Below are 8,437 nucleotides of genomic sequence, written 5' to 3'. Positions count from 1 at the left end.
CTTTATGGCCAGAATAGGGATGCAGTTGATAGTAATGTCTCTGGGAGACCAGTAGTCACCACATCATCATGTACAAACTCTCCCTCATTTTAGATCGCCATATAAGAAACCGAACTCTAATTAAGGGATGACATACTAATATGTCCTAATAAAATTCTCTTTGGCATTTATAGAGAAATAAAAACACTGGGCCAATAAATTCTACCCTGAAATAACAGATCAAACAAAAGTATATTTATTTCACAAATATTTACTATCTCAACTGCACCCGGCAGTTGTAAGAAGCGAGGGATATAGTCAACCTATTGAGTTTACAGTCTTTACAGGTACAAAGACATTAATCAACAACTCAAAGAAATATCTGATTACACCTGTGATAAGAATTGTAAAGAGAATGCATACTTTACCTGAGCATACTTTAGCTGTGTGAGTTTAGGTAAACTATAATTTCTCTGAGCTTGTTTTTCTTATTTTTAGTTTTTGGTACTGGGAATTGGACCCAAGGGTGCTTTACCATGGACCACATCCCTGGTTCTTTTTTTTTTTTTTTTTTTCTTTTCTTTCTTTCTTTCTTTCTTTCTTTCTTTCTTTCTTTCTTTCTTTCTTTCTTTCTTCTTTCTGTCTTTCTTTCTTTCTTTTTTGAGACAGGGTCTTATTAAGTTTCTGAGGGTCATGCTAAGTTACTGAGGCTGGCCTCAAACTTGCAATCCTCCTGCCTCAGCCTCTGGAGCCACTGGAATTATGGACTATGGGATTATGGGAGCCACTGCACCTGGCCCCTTATTTTTAAGTGAGTTAATAATGGTCTCTACCTCAGAAGGTTGTTGTGGAGGACTATATGAGATTATCAAGGAAGTATTCACAATGCAGTCAGTCATATAAAGTGTTCTCAATAAGGTGCTAGCTGTTAATATTGTCACTCTTATTATTACCTTCATTACTACTGGTAAAGGAGATCCCTGAGGAAATGGACACTGCATAGGGAATATGAGGGTAAGGAGGATTCAACACAGTGAGAAAGACAGGGATAAGACTGCTAAATGGGAAAACACTTGGTACAAATGCCTTGTGGAGGGTGGAAACACAGCAAGGAGGACAAATTCAGAGAAGGCTGGCATGAACGTAGGGACAGCATAATATGAGGGTAGAGAGGGAGACAATGTTTTTGTGGGTGCTCGTCTATAGCATTTATTGTGAATTTGTAAACACATACACACAACATAATTCCCACTTATTGTAAGTAATTTTATAATACTGGGCAGAGAAAACATAGCATAATTCCTTTTCTGAAATTCCAGATTGGATCTGTTATTCACTTGTCCATTAATTTATCCATCATCCATCTACTCAACAAATATTGGATGCCTACTATGGATCAAGCATAGGTCTAAGTGATGAAGGTAAAAGGTGAGTCAAGCACCATCCCTACCATAGTAAGAGACATGAAAAAATGAAAAAACAAAATAAACCACAGAATTACTAAAATGACAGATAGACCAATTTTTATAAAGGGCAGAGGAAAGACTCGTTAACTCTATGAAGAAGAGAGGAAAGCATTAAGGAAGGGACTTTAGAGACTTGAAGAATAATTGAAGGGAACAAAATTAAAAAAGAAAAGAAACACACATCATGAAGAACCAAGAGTATAGAGAGGCATGTTCATGATAGGCAGAATTAATATTGTTAAAATGTGTGTACTCTCAAAAGCAATATACACATTCAGTGCAATACCCATCAAAATACCAATGACATTCTTCCAGAACTAGAAAAAAAGAGTCCTAAAAGTCTTTTGGAAGAATAAAAGACCCAGAATAGCCAAAGCAATTCTAAGCCAAAAAAGCAATACTGGAGACATCACAATACCCAATTTCAAATTATACTACAGAGCTATAGCAACAAAAACTGCATGATAGTAGTATAAAAACAGACACACAGACTAGTGACACAGAATAGAGGACACAGAGACAAACCCACACAGATGCAGTCACCCAATCCTTGACAAAGCTGCCAAAAACAAACATTGAAGAAAAGACAACCTTTTTAATAAATGGTGCTGGGAGAACTGGTTATCCTTATGCAGAAGAATGCAGCTAGACCCTTATCTCTTGCTCTGCACAAAAAATACACTCAAAATGAATCAAAGACCTAGGAATTAGACCAGAAACTATGCAACTCCTTAAAGAAAACGTAGGATCAACACTCCAGCACCTAAGTACAGGCAACAGCTTTCTCAATGGGACACCTAAAGATCAGGAAATAATGCCTAGAGTTAATAAATGGGATGGCATCAAATTAAAAATTTTCTGCACAATAAAAGAAACAATTAGGAATGTGAAGGATTAACCTACAGGAGAAAATCTTTACTAGCTACTCTTCTGACAGAGGACTAGTATCTGAAATATATAAAGAATTCACAAAATTTTACACCAAAAAATCAAATAACCCAATTAATAAATGGACAAACAAATTAAACAGACACTTCTCAAAAGAAGAAATACAAATGGGCAACAAATATATGAAAACACGGTCAATATCATTAGCAACTAGGGAAATACAAATCAAAATACACTGCCTATGACTGTGGCCATGCTACCTGTGTTCTGTGTCCCTGGCATTCATTGCACTGGTACAAGGCAAAGGAAACACAGAGTCTGGAATGGGCTTGTGGCCATGGCTGACATCCCCAAGAGACAGCATAAAGTAGTAAAGTCATTGCTGGTACTGTTTCCTGGATGCCACCGGTGATTTCCTTGAGTTCATATGTGCTATATGGCATGCAGTCATTTGTACTATTCCAAAGAGGAAATGTTTACTCGAGGGTATTTATCTGGCTCAGGAGAAACTTACCCAAGTTTCACAAAATGTATGTGACATCTGTTTTCCTCAATGTGAACAACAACTCTTATTAGAAACATTATCTGAAAGATAGGAGACTAATGGTCTGAAACTTGACCACCTGCGTCCAGATTGCCTGAGTGTTTAAATTCAGAATATTCCACCACACTCCAAAACTAGTGACTCAATCACTGGAGGGGAGTCGAAAAGCTGCCAACTTCTGAAATCTGAGAACTGCTGGATTAGAGCATCAGACCTCTAATAGGGTGGCAAGAGGTTAATTTGACACTATGTGAATACAAGGATTACTACAATTTATCAAAGAAGCTTCTGAGCCCATCCATGTGAAGAAGTATAAAGGACAGCTAGTAGTTGTGGATACCTATATCATTGGCTTCATGAAGCAGCTATTTCTTGTGCTGAAACACTAGTCAAATGGGAACCTACTGATAAGTGCATAGGATTTTGAATGAAATTTGTAAATATGTTACTATCTCATGGGGTCACCTATTCTTGTATTTGATGCATGTACTTTACCTTCTAAGAAGGAGGTAAAGAGGTTTAGAAGAGAAAGACAATAAGCAATCTTCTTAAGGGAAAGCAGCTTCTCCATGAGGGGAAACTCTCAGAAACCTGAGAATGTTTCATCGTTCTATCAATATCACACACGCCCACAAAGTAATTAAGGCTGCTCATTCTCAAGGGGCAGATTGACTCATGGCTCTATATGAAGCTGATGCACAGTTGGTCTATCTTAACAAAGCTGGCATTGTACAAGCTATAATGACATAAGACTGATCTCCTAGCTTTGGATGATAAGAAGATAATTTATTTAAATGGATCAGTTTGGAAATGGAGTAGAAATTGATCAGGCTCAGTTAGGCATGTGCAGACAGCTTGGAGATGTATTCACAGAAGAGAAATTTTGTTACATGTGTATTCTTTCAGGCTGTACCTATCTCCCATCATTATGTGGGATTGATTTAGCAAAGGCAAGCAAAGTACTCTGACTAGACAATAATCCAGATATCATAAAGGTTATCAAGAAAAATGAACATTATTTCAAGATGAATATAACAGTACCAGAGGATTACATCAAAGGATTTATTTGAGCCAACAATACTTTCCTTTATCAACAAATTTTTGATCCCTTCAAAAGAAAACTCATTCCTCTAAATGCTTACAAAGATTACATTGATTCTGAAACCCTAAGTCACATTGGGCAGTATGTTGACAACTCTGTAGCTCTTCAAATAGCACTCAGAAATAAGGATAAAAATACTTTTGAACAGATCAACAACTACAATCCAGACTCTGTTACATCTGACCTCTCAAGAAGTCATACTTGGAACACAAAACATGACAAAAGTCATCTACTGTTAATAGCATCTGGCATAGGAATTACTGCCCTAGACTTAAGTTGGATATTGTTTCAGATGCTACACAGTTGTAGGAAAATCCAATTACTGTGGATATTAAACAAATTATTAGTACTACAGGGTTAAATATTCCAAGGAAGTCATCCATGGTGAAAAGACCTAGACATGAAGAACTGTCAGAAGATGATCTATGGAATCAGTATTCTCTCTCATTTCAAAGACCAAGAATAACAGCTCTGAAAATAATAAATCATTGAAATCTTCTGAAATGTTTGTGCCTGCCCTGGAAGATGAACCTACTCTTACCAAAAACTTCAGTATACCACTTCAGACAAGAAATAAATTTGCAACATTTTTACAGAGAAAAAAACAAAGAAAGTGGTGCAGTTGCAGTTCCAGTGACCAGAAGCAGGTTTTTTGTTTTTGTTTTTTCTGTTTTCTGGATTCTGCTGATTATGTATCAGAGAAAGGGAGCGACCAGCCTCTGGATGAATCTGTTGTCACAGATAAAGTGACCAATATCAGTGAGTCAGATTGTCTAGACCTAGGACAAGAAACTGGTTGATATAAATGTAGCACATAATTCAAGTGATCAGGTCCAAATGATGTGACTATGTTTGCTGATGAAGAGTCTCGGTCCCTTAGGACCAGCAAATTCACAAAGACTGTTTCACCATCAACTCCAGGGATGCTGAGAAGTTGTTTTAGTTGGTCTGGAAGTCTTGGAGGTTTTTCCAGAACTCCAAGTGCTTTCCAAGCATAGCATTGCAGCAATTTCACAGTATGAATGATTCCCCTACCGCTGTGCCTGAGAACAATGCAGTGCCCCATCCATCTCAAAGAGTGACCAGTTGGGCAGTGAAATGGACTGGTTTTCACAGTCTCAGGAAAGCATAGAATTATGACCACACAGTTCAAATACATCAAAACTTCCTCAGCCTTCCAGTAAGAATTCCAATTCAGAGGAATCTGATTGTAATATTAACTCAGTTGATAAGGTAATCAGAACTCCAAGCAATGCTTATCTCATTTCTCAAAGAAAGACACACTTCTAAGAAACAAATGTCCTTGGGCTGCATAAATCCAGTTCTGAGAACTCTCTTTCCGCAACAAAGATTAAACCTCTAGAACCTGCTAGAGTTAGTGGACTGAGCAATAAGCCAGAAAGCATTCATCAGAGAAATCATTATAATGCTGAGAACAGCTATGATTGCAGATAAAAATCAATGAGCTCTGGAAAAATTTTGGATTATAAAAGATTCTGAAAACTTCCTTCTTATAAGAAGTCTCTGTCTCCAGTCAGTGACAAGATCCAGCTAACTCCAGAAGCAGAAGAGAATATATTCAGAAAATCTGAATGTGCACATGTTCATAGAGCAAGATACCAGTAAAGGCAGACTGCTGGGAGACTATTGCTTACAGGAAAATCTTAACAATTTGAACTTCCTATTTGAAGATTAGGCAGTTATCAGCCTGAAAAACTGGTTCTTAAATCAATGCCACTTTTAATATAGAATACATTTTATACATCTAAACTACACTGAGATTTCATCCCACACCAGTCAGAATGGCAGACATCAAGAATACAAATAATAAATACTGGAAAAGATGTGAATAAAAAGGAACATTTTACACTGTTGGTGGAACTATAAATTAATACAACAACTATGAAAATCAGCATGGAGTTTACTCAAAAGGCTAGGCATGGAATCACCATATGACCTAGCTATACCACTCCTCAGTATTTATCCTGAAGTATTAAAGTCATCACACTACTGTGATACGTGCATACCTATGTTTATAGCAATCTAACTCACAAGAGTCAAACGTGGCTAGGTGCCCCAAACAAATGAATGAATGGGTAAAGAGAATGTGGAACATTGGAGGTTTAGTCAGTCATAAAGAAAAATGAAAGTATGTTATTTGCAGAAAAATGGATGAAACTAGAGACCATTATGTTAAACAAAATAAGTCAAACTCAGAAGGTTAGGAGTCTTTTTCTTTTCATTTGCAGAAGCTAGAGAAGGAAAAGAAAGATGGGGACAGATCTCTTGAAAATCAAAGGGAGATGAGTAGAGGAAAGGGACCAAGGGATGAGAGAAGTGGAAGAAGGTGGGAAATGCTGAGGAGTGGTACTGACCAAATGGCATTGTTATATTGTGTATTGTGTGTGCGTATGAATGTGTAACAACAAATTCCATCAGTATGTACAACTATAATGCACAGTAAAATATGTGGGGAAAAAAGAGTGTGGGGAGGGAGGAGATCTGAGGTGCTCTGGAAGATTGGCGGACTGGCATGGTGAGGGGTGGAGGACTGGTCGAGATAAGGTGGGGAGAGCTTGAATCTTCCAAATGATGATGACTTTGTGGGATTTTACTCTCTGCAACCTGGAGCTTGAATAACAGCAACTTCATCTCTGGGGAACAAGTGAGACCCTTTCATTTTCTGATTGTACTGGTCATTAAGACAAATGTGAACACACCAATGCGACTGTGCTTGGCTGCTCTGGTGTAACATACTTCTACCTTACCTCCCAAGATTCCTCCTTACAAGGTGAAGTGAAAGAAGCTGAGAAGGACAGAACTTTATTCTAGTCTTGTTACTAAGAGTGATAGACTTGAAATCACCTCATACTCAATGCTGAGAACTTGAGCATACTCAAAGCTGATAAACTTGAGTCATAGTACAAATCTTAATATCAGGAAATGTGCAACCTTAAAAGTTATGCCTTTGAAGAGTACTTTATGTCTTTATAAATGTTCACCATGTAGTGCTAACTGAACAGAACTAGAAGACAAAAATTCATAGCTAAATGTGAAGCTTCAGTTTACTTTTGGTTATAAAAGAAGAATATATGAAAGAAATGGTAAGCAGAAAAACAAAACATTAAAGGGTATTGTCTCTGAATATTCAGATTATGCATGATTTCTATCTGCTTCTCAAATTGCTTTGAAGTATTTTTTCATATTTTCTTCAAAAATATATGAATTTATAGTTAGACTAAAATGTAGTTGAAAATTGTATTAAATAAAGATCATCAGTGTTCAAGATACTTTGGAGGGAATATAGTAAGAACGCTGAACATAGTGGTACATGAACTTTTGACACCAATTTTCAGGAACTTATAAATAATTTGTACCACCAAGTCACCCCTCAACAATTACATCAAGTATAAGGTGAATAATTAAGGAAGACAGGAAGAATAAGCCCTAAAGCTAAGATAATTTATATAAAGCACCTACTAGAGGTACCACATCCCATAAGTGAAAGAGCTAGCTCTTTTTCTAGAAACTAAATGACTTTTTCCTAGAAGAGATGGTACTATCGACAAAGTTGGGAGGGAAATATAATTATATGAGGTCTAAAGGAATTTTGGGCCTTTATACTGAGGAAAATGCAAGAAAAGGTAGTTGCTTATGAACAGGCCCTGAGGTGAAGGCAAGCATATCAATTATGGTGAGTTTCAGATTATAGAGTACTACAGTACATTTGAAGCAAAAGTGATTTAATTGGCCAAGAATGGGCACATGGGCATGTTCGCTGTTAACCCTCACATGCAACATGTAGTGTCATGCTCCCCAAATACCTTGTAAACCCAATTGGGCATGAATTATCATTATTACTTTTAAGAGGTGGGTTGCTTTGGAAAAATAAAAAGGAAGGCCATACCAAAAAAAAGACAGAGAAAGAGACAAAAGGAAAAGGAAGAGAGAGAGAGAAAAAAAAAAAAAAAAAAAAAAAACTGGAGCACATTCACTTGCAGTTATTTATTTATGACTAGGAAGAGAAAATGGATAAATTATACCAAATTCTGAATTTTGAGTTTCTCCTGATTCAGCTAAGACCAAAAGGTCAATATTATTTTGAGAAGTGAAAGCAATCAGCTTATAAAAAGTGCAGTAAAAGAAGACACTGAGCCATGGAAGAGGGTAGGTGCAGATTCCTATTTCCTATTAAGGGTACCCACCCTCCTCATAACCCTTCTTGAGTATGAAGCCTTTCCTCCACTCAGTAACCAAAGCGACTTTTCACTTCTTTCTCTGTCTCTGTTTCTGCTTCATCCGGTTCCAACCCCATCAAAAGAATGATTTCACTAACTGAAGGATGGCTCCTTCTTCTCTCTTAATATTCAATTGCACCATTCTTGAACCCTAGAAATATTTAGATGTTTCCCAAGGGAAAAAGCACAAAATGTATGTCTCACAAGTAATGGTTTCATT

The 8,437-nt window shown here is 37.0% G+C and overlaps 1 pseudogene across 1 annotated transcript; it reads left to right on the top strand.

Annotated features, from left to right (window-relative positions):
* Positions 1–3,131: 3,131 nt before the first annotated feature.
* LOC306666922 (exonuclease 1-like) lies at positions 3,132–5,605 on the top strand (annotated as a pseudogene). Its single transcript has one exon. The product of its transcript is annotated as an exonuclease 1-like (transcript).
* Positions 5,606–8,437: the final 2,832 nt, after the last annotated feature.

This window comes from Sciurus vulgaris (assembly GCF_902686455.1).
Source record: "Sciurus vulgaris genome assembly, chromosome: 7".
Classification (NCBI taxonomy): Eukaryota; Metazoa; Chordata; class Mammalia; order Rodentia; family Sciuridae; genus Sciurus; species Sciurus vulgaris.
Note: the sequence above shows the minus strand (reverse complement) of the source record. Positions and strands in the feature narration are given on the sequence as shown.